Source organism: Symphalangus syndactylus, chromosome 9 (genome assembly GCF_028878055.3).
Source record: "Symphalangus syndactylus isolate Jambi chromosome 9, NHGRI_mSymSyn1-v2.1_pri, whole genome shotgun sequence".
Taxonomy (NCBI): domain Eukaryota; kingdom Metazoa; phylum Chordata; class Mammalia; order Primates; family Hylobatidae; genus Symphalangus; species Symphalangus syndactylus.
This window is the reverse complement of record NC_072431.2, coordinates 112,848,205-112,864,907: the sequence shown is the minus strand read 5'-3', so window position 1 is coordinate 112,864,907 and position 16,703 is coordinate 112,848,205. Positions and strand designations below refer to the sequence as shown.

The window sequence follows — 16,703 nt, the reverse complement described above, 5'->3', positions numbered from 1 at the left end:
ATGGAGGATCTCCAGAGTTAAGGGATGCCAATACACATACACTTTTGTAGGCAGTGATATACTAGCCATTTAGTCCATCCCTAAAGAACTTGGGGTCCTGAAAATTTAACCATGTCAATATAGTCTTTTTTTTTTTTTTTTTTGAGATGGAGTCTCGCTGTGTCACCCAGGCTGGAGTGCAGTGGTGTGATCTCAGCTCACTGCAATCTCCACCTCCAGGGTTCAAGTGATTCTCCTGCCTCAGCCTTCTGAGTAGCTGGGACTACAGGAATGCACCACCACACCCGGCTAATTTTTGTACTTTTAGTAGAGACGGGATTTTGCCATGTTGGCCAGGCTGGTCTTGGACTTGAACTCCTGACCTCAAGCAATCCACCTGCCTCAGACTCCCAAAATGCTGGGATTACAGCCATCATGCCCAGCCTAATGTAGTCTTCTTTTACATTATTAATTGAAGAAAAATGGATGCCCTTTAAAGATTTGGAGATTAGAAAACAAAAAGAAGTCAGAAGGAGCCAAGTCAGGACTGTAAAGTGGATGCCTAATGATTTCCCATTGAAACTCTCCCCAGATTGCCCTTATTTGATGAGAGGAATGAGCAGGAGCATTGTTGTGGTGAAGGACTCTGGTGAAGCTTTCCCAGGCATTTTTCTGCTAAAGTCTTGGCTTTCTCAAAACATTTTCATAATAAACAGATGTTATCGTTCTTTGCTCCTCCAAAAAGTCAACAATCAAAATGCCTTGAGCATCTCCGAAAAACCGTTTCCATGATTCTTGCTCTTGACTGGTCTGCTTTTGCTTTGACTGGACCACTTCCACCTCTTGGTAGCCATTGCTTTGATTGTGCTTTGTCTTTAGGATCATACTGGTAAAGCTATGTTTCATCTCCTGTTAAAAATCTTCAACTAAATCCTTCAGGATCTTGATTCCATTGAACACTCTACTCTTGTCTGCAGCTTTTCCGGGCACAATGGTCTTGGCACCCATCAAGTGGAAAGTCTGCTCAACTTTTATTTTCCAGTCAGTATTATAAAAACTGAGCCAATTGAGATGTCTGTGCTGTTGGCTATTGTTGCTGCTGTTAATCATCAGTCCTCTTCAATTAGGGCATGAACAAGGTTAATTTTTTGCTCACAAATTGAAGTGGATGGCTTGCCACTGCAGGCCTCATCTTCAACATCATCTTGTCCCTTCTTAAAATGAGTTATCCAATTGTCAACTGCTGATTTCTTTGGTGTATTGTCCCCATAAACTTTTCATAAAGCATCAGTGATTTCACCATTCTGCTACCCTAGTTTCACCATACATTAATGTTTAGTCTTGCTTCAATTTTAGCAGAATTTATGTTGCTCTGATAGTGGCTCTTTTCAAGCTCATGTCTTATCCTTAGGGCCTCAAACTAAACCCTTTTCAGACATATTATAACAAGTTAGTATGAGTTTATTTTGGTACAAAAAAAGAAACTGAAATCAATACACAGTTTCTTCATAGTACACATTTTCCATGAATTTTTTTTGAAGACCCCTTGTAGATAGTTTAAAGACAGAATGGATGCTTGGGAGGAAAGTAATTCTATCTACTGTAAAAAGTCATACCATAATCAGCGGGTTGCTTTGTGAACATGAAATCAGAATACAGGGAGCCAGATATGCAAATGTTTAATGGCATCAACATTAATAGCAGGATTCTACCAACTCTCAGCGTGGGTATCCTTGCCAAGGGTACTAGGAAGTTCACTGGCTAACTTCTAATTCTATCCATGTACCTTAAGAACAAACAGAACAAGAAGAAACTGTATGACTCCACTTACATGAGGTATCTTGGGAAGTGAAATTCATAGAGACAGAAAATATAATGATGATTGCCAGGGTGTGTAGACAAGGGGGCATGGGGAGTTATTGTTTAATGGGTACAGAGTTTCAGTTTAGCAGGATGAAAAACATTCTGAAAGTGAAAATGGTAATGGTTGCACAACAATGTGAATGTTCTTAAGAATTTTCCCCTTAAAAATAGCAAAGATGATATATTTTATGTTATGTGTATTTTACCACATTTTTTAAAATGAATGGATGGATGGCTTATGGGTGTCTTACAGGCCTTGGAGTTAAATGTAGGTATCACTACTCTAAAGTGTTAAGTGCTTGTTTTTAAGTTAAATTATGAAAGAGCAAGTATTCTTTTTCTGTTGTAAACGAGATAGGGTCAAACACCCTAACGACATACAAAGAAGACATATGTCCACATTTGGGCTCAAAGAACAGAATGAGGCACCCCCCTAGTCTCTCACAAGGCCCTGCTTTAAGGTGAGGATCCCTTCTTTAAGCTGGCACTGCTGGAGACCATTTAAATTGTGCTGCTGGAGAGAGACCTCCAATGCCCTGACTCCTCATATACTTGTAACTGGGAGTTGACAGAGATCATCTGACCCAGTTGGTCTGAAACAAGGCACAGCCTTGCCAGTGCAAAAAATTATTCTACTCTCAGTGCCAGTCTTCTGAGAAGCTTGCATATCAGCATTAGTGCCAACCAGTAGAACTCCTGCCTCTCTCTGCAGGGCCAGCTCATTACTGGACTATTTGAGAGAAAGCTGCTGGAGGCATCCAGTAGAGAAATTGGCTTGTCTCTCCTCATGATCTTACATCTAAGTGCTTAGAGGAAACTTCACTACTGTCCCCAAGTACTGACTGAAAATATTGATCATATTTTAGAAAAAAAAACTAATAGGACAGAGAAAAATACATCATTGGCAGCTGAAGTAGCACTTCCAGGGGCCCAGAAAAAACAGCTGGTGGTGTTAGAGCAAGTAAAGGATACAGGCAGTGTACCAAGTGTGAGTGCCTGATAAGGTCTATGAACCATGCAAAACTGCAGCCGGGCTTTAGTTATCTTAGCAGAGTAACAGCGCTCTGTAGAGCTCTTTATTATGTTGACTTTGATTTCTTTATGCCATGTGATTCCTGCATATCTGATAACTGAACTCTAAAACTCCATGCAGATACTCAGCTGCCATGCCTCAACAGCAGTCATTTCCCTTCAAAGAATATTTCTAACGCTTACAACTAAAGGATAAATATTTCACTTCTTAATAATTCTTACAGAATTAAATGCCATCATCTGTCCTCAGATTAGCATTTTCTAAAGGAAAGAGCAAGTCCTCAGAGGGAAGCAAGATATCAGCCAGTAATGAATTAGTGTTTAAAGATTTGTACTGAGTGCAAAGCTTAACACACCTGTTCTTAGTGTGTTTATATATAAGTATATGTGACATGGTAACATCAATGTTTTGAGTTTATCAAGTGTAGGACATTGTGGTAAACTATACGCATCCTCTAACCCTTAAAACACTGTGAGATCAGTAGCATTATTCCCAGTTTGCAGATGAAGAAATCGAAGCTCAAAGTGTTTAGTAATTTGCTCAGGTGTTACATAGTTAAGAAATAGTAGAGCTGTGGTAAAAACTCAGATGTTTGATCCAAAAAAACTTTAATTACTAATCCTTATGGTTAAACATATCTATATCTTTGTGGGGCCAATGAAGCCTTGGTGGGTTTTCCATGCTTTGAATACTTCCCTCAAGAGGCATCTAGATAATCCTAGATGTCAGAAAAATATAAACTTTACCCTGTTGGGAAAAATAGATGCCAAAATTTGCATAGAAGTTTCATAATACACATTGTGACTGGTGGTAGCCTAACCTATCAGGAGAGGAAGTGGAAATTGTATTCCTAAGTAATAAATGAGTTCCCCTGTTTCCAACTTTGGCTTTTTAAGCCTCTTTCAAAAGACCATTGCTTGCACAGCATAAAGGTTAACCCCACGTAGGTTCAAATTCTAATTCTACCTTGGTCAAGTTATTTAACATCAGGCTTAATTTTCTCATCTATAAAACGGGCATTATAATCATATAAAATTACTAGCTTTTTTAAAATTTTAGCCATGTGAATGAGCATGTGATTGGATTTTAATTTTCATTTGTCTGATGGCTAAGGATTTTGAATATCTTTTCATGTTCTTATTTGCTGTGAGTTTATCTTTTTTTGGTGGATCATCTGTTCAATGTTTTTACCCATTTTTAAACATTAGATTGTTGGTCTTCTTGGTATTGAATTTTCAGTTTTTAAAATAAATTCTGCGGCTGGGGGCAGTGGCTCACACCTGTAATCCCAGCACTTTGGGAGGCTGAGGCAGGTGGATCATGAAGTCAGGAGTTCGAGACCAGCCTGGCAGCACGGCAAAACCCCATTTCTACTAAAAATACAAAAAATTAGCTGGGCGTGGTGGCGCGCACCTATAGTCCCAGGTACTCGGGAGGCTGAGGCAGGAGAATTGCTTGAATCCAAGAGGCAGAGGTTGCAGTGAGCCGAGATCGCACCACTGCACTCCAGCATGGGTGACAGAGTGAGACCCCATCTCAAAAAGTAATAATAAAATCAAATAAAAAATAAATTCTGCATGCATACCAAGTATGGGTGAGGATATGGAACAACTGGAGCTCTCATACATTGCTGGTGGAAATATAAAATGGTATAACCAGTTTGGAAAACTGCTTCGTAGTTTCTGAACGAGTTAAACTACATCTACAACGTGACCTAGTTATTCTGCTCCTGGGTTTTTACCCAAGAGAAATGAAAAGGTATGTCAAAAAAAAAAAAAAAAAAAAACAAAACAGTTGTATATGAAGGTTCACAGCAGCCTTATTGGTAATAGCCACAAACTAGAAACAATCTAAATGTCCATCTGCAAGTAAATAGATAGAATAAACAAACTGTGGCATAGCCATACAATGGAATATTATTAATCCATTAAAAGGAATGAAGTACTGAGACATACTACAACATGAATGACTCTCAAAATAATTATGCTGAGTGAAAAAAGTCAGACAAGAAAGGGTACCTATTGTATGATTTCATTTATATAACATTCTAGAAAATACAAATGAATTGACAGTGATAGAAGCAGATCAGCAGATGCCTTGGGATAAGCAGAACAGCTGTAGAGGCTTGAGAGGGAGGGAATACAAAGGAGCACAAGGAAGCTGTCAGGGATGATGGCATATTCATTATCTTCATCATGATGATGGTTTCCTGGGTGTGAACACATGTGTAAAATGTAACAAATTGTAGACTCTAAATATGTGTAGCTTACTGTATGTTAATTAGGCCTCAATAAAGCCTTACAATTTTATCAGCTCCCAACATCCCCTTTGTCCTGTGAATTGCCCCTGACATAGAGGAGGGGCCACCAGCTGCCACATTCGTAATACATGACCCTGCCTTCCCGGCCAGAGCAGATCCATCTAATGGCAGGTCAGTAAAGATGAGAAACAAAGATATCAATGTTCCAGAGAAAAGGTCCAGCTGGGTGTGGTGGCTCATGCCTATAAATCTCAGTGCTTTGGGAGGCCGAGGCAAGAGGATAACTTAAGGCCAGGAATTCAAGACCAGCCTGAGCAACAGAGTGAGACCCCATCTTTTAAAAAAAAACAGCCAGGTGTGGTAGTGCATATCTGTAATCCCAACTGCTCAGGAGGCTGAGGTAGGAGGATCACTTGAGCCCGGGAGTTCAAGGTTACAATGAGCTATAATCATGCCACTATACTTCAGCCTCAGCAACAGAACAAGACCTGTCTCTGGGGAAAAAAAAAAAAAAAAAAAAAAAAAAGGGAAAGGTACATTACTTTCTGCTTCTAGGTCCCTGGAGCTATCTAAGCTTGGTCATCCAAAGACTGGTTGTTTTAACTTAGATTTCAAAACCTGAGTGTCCTGTCAATAAATTCCTTTTATGTTAGCTAGCTAGAGTTGGTTTCTGTTATCTGCAACCTTGAGGAAGATATGAAGTTGCCATTTAATTCATTTATATTTATTATTCTTTCTATCACAAATGGCCACACCTCCTGTTTTAAAATTAACATGTTCGGCCAGCTAGGTAGGTGATTCATTCGTCTCTTCATTTAACAAACTTTTATCAAATGCTACACTATGTGCCAGGCACTGTACCAGACATTTTCACTCTCATTCAAATTATACAATAGCCTGTAAAAAAATCTCATTTTACAGTTAAAAAAAGCTAGGCTCAGGGGGCTCAGTTACTTGTTTAAAGTCAAAGAGTTCCTAGTAGGTATAAAATTCAGGATTTGGCCAGGCCTGGTGGCTCATGCCTCTAATCCCAGTATTTTGGGAGGCCGAGGTGGGCAACCAGTCTGGCCAACATAGTGAAACTTTGTCTCTACTAAAAATACAAAAAATTAGGCGGGTGTGGTAATGTGCGCCTGTCATCCCAGCTACTCGGGAGGCTGAGGCAGGAGAATCACCTGAACCCGGGAGGGGGAGGTTGCAGTGATCCAAGATCATGCCACTGCACTCCAGCCTGGGCGACAGAGCAAGACTCTGTCTCTAAAAAAAAAAAAGAAATTCAGGATTTAAGCCCAGCCCTAACTCCAGAGACACTACTCTCCACATCCCATTCCCTAGTAGTAGTAAGCCCTTACATCAACAGTGAGCTCACAATGTCCAGTCACTGCGGCTTGTGGCTTTGGGAGTCAGGGGTCCCAAGACGTTTCCCTGATGCTGCCTCATGGTGAACAACAACAGCGTCAGAGGATTATAGTGCCAGGGCTTCGCCCAACAGGGCTCAACGTCCTGAGAACAGGATGAATTATCTATTCTGAAAGGCAAAGACAATCAAGTGTCCTTTTTCCCTGGTGTTGATGTCTATTACCTAGTAAAGAAACTGACTCCTAAGTGACAAAGGAGCAGCAAAATTCTTAAAACAAAACAAAAAAAAAATCCACCACAACTACAGGAAACACCTAAGCAATACCACTCCAGCAACAAATCAAAAGATAATGAGCCTCCAATATTCTTCCTGAGAATTCACTGGAACTTTAAACACTTATGAATAGCTCAGGGTTGAAGCTGCATTTTTACACAGTTGCTAGAAGCACTCCTAATAATTTCTGATGCATAGGCACAGATTAAAGCTAGAGATCTCACAATACTTTATTTTCCTTGGGGAAGTAAACCTACCAGAACAGAGGGAGATTTTCATTTTCAGTTTTAGAGATTTCAGTAGAGTTTAAATATGTTGCTTTTGAATTTAAAAAATATAATAAAAAGAGGAAATTCATGAATATTCACATTATACATTCTTTTATGATCAACTCATAAAAGTATGAAAATTGCCCCAAGTTCATGTGCACTAAAAATCATTTTTAAGAGAAAAAAAGGGAGACAAACATTCAATAATCTGGTCATGTTAAAGTATATTCATATGATAAAAATTACATATATATTATAAGTGTTTTCAAACACTAAAATAACATAGGGTAATACTGATGGGTTGTTACATGATAAAAATGATCCTAAAATGTGTGTGGCATCTACAACCACCTGCTCTTTGACAAACCTGACAAAAACAAGAAATGGGGAAAGGATTCCCTATTTAATAAATGGTGCTGGGAAAACTGGCTAGCCATATGGAGAAAGCTGAAACTGGATCCCTTCCTTACACCTTATACAAAAATTAATTCAAGATGGATTAAAGACTTACATGTTAGACCTAAAACCATAAAAACCCTAGAAGAAAACCTAGGCAATACTATTCAGGACATAGGCATGGGCAAGGACTTCATGTCTAAAACACCAAAAGCAATGGCAACAGAAGCCAAAATTGACAAATGGGATCTACTTAAATTAAAGAGCTTCTGCACAGCAAAAGAAACTACCATCAGAGTGAACAGGCAACCTACAGAATGGGAGAAAATTTTTACAATCTACCCATCTGACAAAGGGCTAATATCCAGAATCTACAAAGAATGTAAACAAATTTACAAGAAAAAATCAAACAACCCCATCAAAAAGTGGGCAAAGGATATGAACAGACACTTCTCAAAAGAAGACATTTATGCAGCCAACAGACACATGAAAAAATGTTCATCATCGCTGGCCATCAGAGAAATGCATATCAAAACCACAGTGAGATACCATCTCACACCAGTTAGAATGGCCATCATTAAAAAGTCAGGAAACAACAGGTGCTGGAGAGGATGTGGAGAAATAGGAACACTTTTACACTGTTGGTAGGACTGTAAACTAGTTCAACCATTGTGGAAGACAGTGTGGCGATTCCTCAGGGATCTAGAACTAGAAATACCATTTGACCCAGCCATCCCATTACTGGGTATATACCCAAAGGATTATAAATCATGCTGCTATAAAGACACATGCACATGTATGTTTACTGTGGCATTATTCACAATAGCAAAGACTTGGAATCAACCCAAATGTCCATCAATGATAGACTGGATTAAGAAAATGTGGCACATATACACCATGGAATACTATGCAGCCATAAAAAAGGATGAGTTCATGTCCTTTGCAGGGACATGGATGAAGCTGGAAACCATCATTCTCAGCAAACTATCGCAAGGACAGAAAACCAAACACTGCTTGTTCTTACTCATAGCTGGGAATTGAACAATGAGAACACTTGGACACAGGGTGGGGAACATCACATATACCGGGGCCTGTCGTGGGGTGGTGGGGAGGGGGGAGGGATAGCATTAGGAGAAATACCTAATGTAAATGACGAGTTAATGGGTGCAGCACACCAACATGGCACATGTATACATATGTAACAAACCTGCACGTTGTGCACATGTAGCCTAGAACTTAAAGTATAATAAAAAAAATTTAAAAAATGTGTACGGCATATGTTTATTTGCATGTGTCAGGAAGAGAACACAGCCATCCCCTCTTATTCATGGTTTTGCTTCCCCCTGTTTTAGCTACCCACAATCAACTGTGGTCTGAAAATATTAAATGAAAAAATTCTAAAAATAAACAATTCATAAGTTTCAAATATGCACCGTTCTGAGTAATATGATGAAATCTCATGACATCCCATCCTGTCCTGCCCTGGACATGAATCATCCCTTTGTCCAACTTGTCCACACCCTAGACACTACTTGCTCGTTAGCCACTTAGTACCCCGGAGTTATCATATTGCCGGTCATAGTGTCACAGTGCTTGTTTGTGTTCAAGTTACACTTACTGTGCTTTATAATGATGCCAAAGTGCAAGAGTGGCGATGGTGGCATATTGGTATAATTGTTTTATTTTATTATTAGTTATTGCTGTTAATCTCTCACTGTGCCTAATTTGTAAGTTACACTTTATCATATGCACATATGCATAGGAAAAAGCATAGTAGGATTTGGCCACACACCTATGCCTATCTGATCTTTGACAATGCTGACAAAAACAAGCAATGGGAAAAGGACTCCCTATTCAATAAATGGTGCTGGGATAACTGGCTGGCCACATACGGAAGATTAAAACTGGACCCCTTCCTTAGACCACACACAAAAATAAACCCAAGATGGATTCAAGACTTAAATGTAAAACCCAAAACTATAAAAATCCTGGAAGACAACCTAGGCAATACCATCCTGGACATAGAAACAGGCAAAGATTTCATGACAAAGACACCAAAAGCAATCACAACAAAAGCAAAAATTGACAAGTGGGACCTAATTAAATGAAAGTGCTTCTGCACAGCAAAAGAAACTATCAACAGAGTAAACAGACAACCTACCAAATGGGAGAAAATATTTGCAAACTATGCATCTGACAAAGGCCTAATATGCAGCATCTATAAGGAACTTAAACAAATTTACAGGAAAAAAACAAACAACCCCATTAAAAAGTAGGCAAAGGACATAAACAGACACTTTCAAAAGAAGACATACATGCAGCCAACAAGCATATGAAAAAAAGCTCAATATCACTGGTCATTAGAGAAATGCAAATTAAAACCACAATGAGATACCATCTCACACCAGTCACAATGGCTATTATTAAAAAGTCAAAACATAACAGACACTGGCAAGGTTGCAGAGAAAAAGGAACACTTATACACTGTTGGTGGGAGTGTAAATTAGTTCAACCATTATGGAAAGCAGTATGATGATTCCTCAAAGAGCTAAAAGCAGAACTACCATTCGACCCAAAAATTCCATTTCTGGGTACATACCCTCAGGAATATAAATCATTCTACCACAGAGACACATGCATGCGAATGTTCATTGAGGCACTATTCATGATAGCAAAGACATGGAATCAACCTAAATGCTCATCCGTGACAGACTGGATAAAGGAAATGTGGTACATGCACACCATGGAATACTATGCAGCCATAAAAAAGAATGAGATCATGTCTTTTGAGGGAAAATGGATGGAGCTGGAGGGCATTATCCTTAGCAAACGAATGCAGGAACAGAAGACTAAATACCACATTATCACTTACAAGTGGGAGCTAAATGATAAGAACTTACGAACACAAAGAAGGAAATGATAGACACTGGGGTCTACTTGACAGGGGAGGGTGGGAAGAGGGAGAGGAGCAGAAAAGATAACTATTGGGTACTGGGCTTAATACCTGGGAGATGCAATAATCTGTACAACGAACTCCTATGACACAAGTTTACCTACGTGACAAACTTTCACATGTATCCCTGAACTTACAATAAAAGTTAAAAAAAGAAAAAAATATATCCACGTCATGACACTGATGTATCCTGATGAGCAGTGAAGTGTGTAGCAAGTAATTTATTACTACTAAAAAAAACCCAAAATTGTAACTATTTTATCTTTTCATTTTTAATATAAATTAGAACATACTTACAGTTGTCTGTCCAATAGCCTTACAGACACTCACTCATTCGCTTGCATCCAATATTTATTGAGTAGAGAAGAAAGAGGCACAGGAACAGTCATACGCAACCCTGGGTGTGCTGAGGTGGAACATGTCAACAGAGCATTAGCCTGTGTGTCACCTGTAGACAACAAGAAGTTGCAAACCACTGTTTTTTTTGGTTTGTTTTTGTTTTGTTTTGCTTTGTTTTGAGACAGTCTTGCTCTGTCGCCCAGTCTGGAATGCAATAGTGCGATCTCAGCTCACTGCAACCTCTGCCTTTAGGGTTCAAGCAATTCTCCTGCCTCAGCCTCCCAAGTAGCTGAGACTACAGGCACATGCCACCATGCCCAGCTAATTTTTTGTATTTTTAGTAGAGACAGGATTTCACCATGTTAGACAGGATGGTCTCCATCTTCTGACCTCATGATTCACTCACCTCGGCCTCCCAAAGTACTGGAATTACAAGCGTGAGCCACCGCGCCCGGCCGCAAACCACTGTTATAAATGATCACCAACAGCTACGAGTTCATAATTCAGAACACAAGAGTCTGTTTAACTGTTTAACCACACACAAGTTTATTCGAAAGGTAATGCAATCTGACATCTATAAGAATATATCTTGGGCTTATGGCAACATTGACTTGCAGCAGTGTTTTTAATACTTTTTTAAAAAAATAAGGGAATGTTTTTCTTTCTCAAATGCAATCTCACAATTTATTTGTTTATAAAAAAAATTTTTCCTGAGTGCTTACTGTGTGCCAGAAAGCACAGTACTATAGTAACTAATCAAGCAGATGCTATCCCTATGCACAAGAAATTAGTTACGGAGACAAACAATAAGTCAGGCAAGCACTGAGTAAACAATTAGAAAGACTGCAAAGTGTCATGAAGTAAATGAACAGGGCACTGAATGAGGGGGAACCTGCTTACATAGAGAGATCCAAGAAGGGTTCCCTGAGGCAGTTATATACATTTAAGGTGAGACTCAAAGGATCAGAAGGGGACAGCCATGCAGAGAACAGGGAGGTAGGTGAATGAAGCAAACCAAACCAAAGTTCCTGAGGCTGGAAAATAAAAATGTGGAGTGGTGCCAAGTTGCATAACCATGTGATTTCTCTCCAGTAAAGCTCAGCAGCCCAGGTAAAGAATAGAAAACGAATATTTTGGATTGGCATAGAACTGGGAATTGGCTGTAGGTGTCATTTAGGGTCCAAGAGATGGAAAAAATGAAAACATTACTGGAAGAGATCAGTGAGATCCGATATTTACATAGGCAGACGCTCTTTTTTTTTTTTTTTTTTTTTTTAACTTTTATGCTATCCTTCTAGAGAACTGACTGTTTCTGATCCATCCTGGAGACATGAAAGCACCCAGAACTGTCACTAAAATCTGAAAGTATCTGGAATGGAGTGAAAGTTCACATCATCAAGATTATATCATTTCTTAGAAGACAGCCATCATCTATACATCAACAAATGGAGCCTAAGGCAGCACTTTCTTCAGTAATTTTCTCTGATTCCAAGCCCCAACTCAGGGAATATTACAAAATCTGTGATCACTTGCCATGTCCCACATATTATCCACTATTAACATAAATCAAGGCTTCGTGTTTGTAATTTATGTTTCAGCACTTAGAGAATACCTTGCTAGTTATTTTAAATAGATAAATCAAATCAAAATTTTGTTAATAAAATATTAGAAATGTCATAAGACCTCTGATTTATTGAATGATGTCTAACATTCCTGATCGCCATTTATTTCAAGTTTTTAGGAAGAAAAATGGTTAGCTGGCTCATCCTGCTCTTATTTTTATTCCTTCATTTAGGAGATTACATCTCAGCTCCAAGGCCATTTTTAATAATAAGATGTGCAATTTTTAACTGTTGATATTTTAAAAGAGTAAACATGATTAAGATTAATACACGTAGTCCCAGATATACTCAAATAATGGATTAGTCTGTACAGCACATTTGATTCATGTCTGATAGTCAAGCTTTTTTATTTTAACTTCGTCCATATACACAGAAATTTACTCCCTTGTTTGCTTAAAAGCCAAAATGGCCTATGCAATAGGAGGAACTGAATATGGACTGAACACTGCTAGGTAGCACATACCAATGACCCAGCTTATAAACTGTACACATTCACAGGGAAAGACTAGGATGCAGCAAATTAGCATGACGAGACAAAGAAAAAATGGTGTCCATGAATTACACAAGTTTCTTTCCAAAAGTAAAGCTCCAGAAGATGAGAATTCAATAAATGGAAAACACGGAAAGGAGAAAGATAAGCACACAGAAGAGAGGAAAGTATCCTTTCCTCTTCTAGCAAAGAGCTATGTCCATGCAGATCTCAAGTCAGAAACTGATCCTCAGTTTTAGGAGCCAACTTGTTTCTCTTTTCCATTTGAAGAGTCTGAGGACAAAGGCTTTTGACTGATCTTGGAAATAATAACCAGCCTTCTTCATTTACTGTTTGAATCCTCTGTCTTCCTTGTATTGGTAAACACACACACACACACACAGACACACACATACACTAGATACTAATGAAAACTCAGATAAAACAACACAATGGAGCTAGTCACCTTTTGCTGTGCATTTCAGAATGCACGTTTCAGAACGCACAGCAAAAGGATTCATAGCCTGGCATTGTACTGTAGGGTCTTCACATGTCGGTTTTTTAGTATTTACACAATAATAGTATTAAGCGCCAATGTGGAAGATCGAACTAAGATTTATTACAAAATGAGAAATAATCCATGACACAACGTTAAAAAATGTAAAGGAAAATTGGTTTAATAGTTTCTATTTTTTTTTTTTTTTTGAGACAGAGTCTTGCTCAGTCGCCCAGGCTGGAGTGTGGTGGCGCGATCCGGGCTCACTGCAAGCTCTGCCTCCCGGGTTCACGCCATTCTCCTGCCTCAGCCTCCCGAGGAGCTGGGACTACAGGCACTTGCCACCATGCCTGGCTAATTTTTTGTATTTTTTTTTTAGTAGAGATGGGGTTTCACCGTGTTAGTCAGGATGGTCTCGATCTCCTGACCTCAGGATCCACCTGCCTCGGCCTCCCAAAGTGCTGGGATTACAGGCGTGAGCCACCGTGCCCGGCGGTTTAATAGTTTCTAAGGTAAATTGTGTCACTCCTACTCAATGTTGATTACATTTAACAAATCATAGAGATCGGGGAGAAAACTTAACTAGATTCAGCAACTAAATAGCCATTTGATCTAGAAAAACTCAAGAGCTTCAGTTTAGTCATGTATGAGGTAAGAGTATCAAATAGTGTGATTTCTTTGGTGCTTTTTTAGCCTGAAATACTATGATTGACTCTAGGAGTCATGATATTACTATTATTCTCTTCTATTGGGTATGCTTAACTAACAAATTACTAGATTTTAATAAAACACTACACTTTCTAGCCTAGGTCTTGCTACCCCTAAGAAATACTGAGCAAGAACATTTAAAGGATTTTTTTTTTTTTTTTTGAGACGGAGTCTCACTCTGTTGCCCAGGCTGGAGTACAGTGGTGCGATCTCAGCTCACTGCAACCTCTGCCTCCTGGGTTCAAGTGATTCTCCTGCCTCAGCCTCCTGAGTAGCTGGGATTACAGGTACATGCCACCATGCCCGGCTAATTTTTGTATTTTTAGTAGAGACAGGGTTTCCCCATGTTGATCAGGCTGGTCTCGAACTCCTGACCTCATGATGCTCCCATCTCAGCCTCCCAAAGTGCTGGGATTAAAAGTGTAAGCCACCACGCCCAGCCTAAAGGATTTTTAAAACTAATTATTTGTATAAACTGAAACCTAAAGCAATATTCTCCTTTCAATTTCACTCTTTTCCTTATATGACTTGTCCAAAACCAAAAGAAACATGATACTCTTCTCTCTCCTCATTTATGATAGTTTACTAATGCTCTATCTGTAAATTAATACTAATACTAATATTAGTTAATACTAATACTTAACACTATATAACACATTAGTATTAAAACTAGTAACACATTACTCATTGCACTCAGATTACTCCTTGCACACACATTACCTACACTCACCACATACACATTATAGAACTATCAAAAAAGTATCAATACTCAAATGGCCAAAAACAAATGCTAAAAATAGTATAGTTTACCAGAGTGTCAATTTTAAAACCTATACGTATTTTAAAGGTTAAATAAGAAAGAAAAAGAATTGTTTACTATATCCAAAGAGACGTACGTGGGGACAATCAGGAAAATACAGAAGAGTAACAAGGATTCTAAGCAATAGTTAATAGATGGCACACCTATTTTATAAGAGAAATAAAGAAGAAAAAATGGTTAATACTTAAGCTTAAACTGGGCAAAGATCAAGTTGCCATAAATAATTTTAAACAAGGACTCATAGAATTAGATAACCTAATGTTGAGTGTTTTTTTCCATTTTCAGATTCTCAATTTCTGCGGCTGACCTTCCAGTGATGTTCCCTATACCATACAATGATGATGAATAAAACAAATAAGCAACCAGATGTTAAAAGAATGAGCAAAGTCTCTATATTCCTACAGCTTAAAGTCAAAATTCAAAGTTTCCATTCCAGAGCCTAATAAGATAAAAGAGAAAAATTCATACTTGAATTTAGTCCCAAAAGAAAGGCCACCTTGTTAAATAAAACACTTCAGAGCTCTTCTCTCTCTGAAGCTATTGCCATGAGCCATCTCCATCCGTGTTCCTATTAACACAACATTGTAACTGCCTCTGGCATACATTTGAAAAGTGTAGTAGCAACTTGATGCAGCATTTCCAAGTTCAGGGACGACAGAGAAGAAGGGGACCCATGTCTTCTTGGCCAGTAGTGCTAGGACTTTACCAGTACTGTGTGAAGATGCAGTGGGTTGGAATGGCCAGGCAAACCAGGATATGGAAGGTGTAACTTTGCCCAGTTACTTAAAGGGGAAGCCATACATGCTTTTCACCTTCCTGAGACCAAAAAGAAAAGAAAAGAAAAGACCACTCTCCCTCTCCTGATTCCTGGACAATTCTAGGAGTCTCACATCTTGGATATTCCTTTGCTCCATTTTGTAGGACTCTTGGCATTATGTGGCCCTGAAGAGTTGCCTCAAACACCACATCTAAAATACACAGAGGAATGTGTTGTGGGGAGATAGGAAAACTCGCTAGTCCCCTGCTCCAGCTATGGCTCCCATATTGTGCCCAAGGAATCATTATGAGGAACAAGACTCATTAGAGCTTCCTGCTTTATAATGGCTGTCCACATGAACACTCCCAGAGAACCCTCACTTAAACTACCCCAAGCTCAAAGAGTATAGAGACAGAAAACAGATGTGTATCTTAGCCCTTCACTGACCTGTAAGGGCAGCAACAAATTGGCCATGTCCCATCCATTTGAACTCAGCCTATGAACCAGAATATTCAACGTCTAAGATTGAGGCATCCTTCCTCAATCTCAATTATTCCTCTTCCAAATCCAGGTTTTTTTTCTTGGGCCTCCAACAGCTTTCAAAATTATTTCAGGCAATTCCTAGTCTTCTGTTAAGGTTGATGTGGCTAGAAGAAAATTGGTTAATGTTAACAGTGGGTCCAGGATCCAAGAGCAGAAGCTTATATCAGTAGGGATCTAGTTACATGTATCTAACAAAAAATGGGCTTTTAGTTTGAGGAAATTGCCTATAAAAGAGGCTTTCTTGCAGAACAGGAAAGAAGCTTATGATCTGGTAAAGTGTTCTGAGAAGAATACTAAATTTGATCCCAAAATGAAAAGGATCCTACTTATGAAGTACTCTTTCTTTAAAATTGAGCACAATCCTTTTAAGCCTTTTATATCTGCTATAGTTCAGATATGATTTGTTTGGCCCCACCAAATCTCATGTTGAAATTTGATACCCAGTGTTGGAGGTGGGGCTCAATGGGAGGGGTTTGGGTCATTGGGGTGGAACCCTTATGAATAAATTAATGCCCTCCCTGGGTACAGGGAGTACTGAATTCTCACTCTATTAGTTCCTGCAA

General features: G+C 39.0%; 1 long non-coding RNA gene across 4 annotated transcripts in view; it reads left to right on the top strand.

Moving 5' to 3' along the window:
• LOC129490305 (uncharacterized) overlaps positions 1–15,218 on the top strand; it is a 33,261-nt gene extending 18,043 nt beyond the window's left edge. Inside the window, exons 3-4 of one of the 4 annotated variants that reach the window (XR_008660217.2) lie at positions 2,555–2,677; positions 15,126–15,218. This is a non-coding gene — a long non-coding RNA (uncharacterized lncRNA). Of the gene's footprint in view, positions 1–2,554; positions 2,678–12,023; positions 12,396–15,125 lie in introns of those variants that run through there. The other 3 variants (XR_008660216.2, XR_008660214.2, XR_008660215.2) reach the window with 3 other exon arrangements.
• The last annotated feature ends 1,485 nt before the right edge of the window (positions 15,219–16,703 follow it).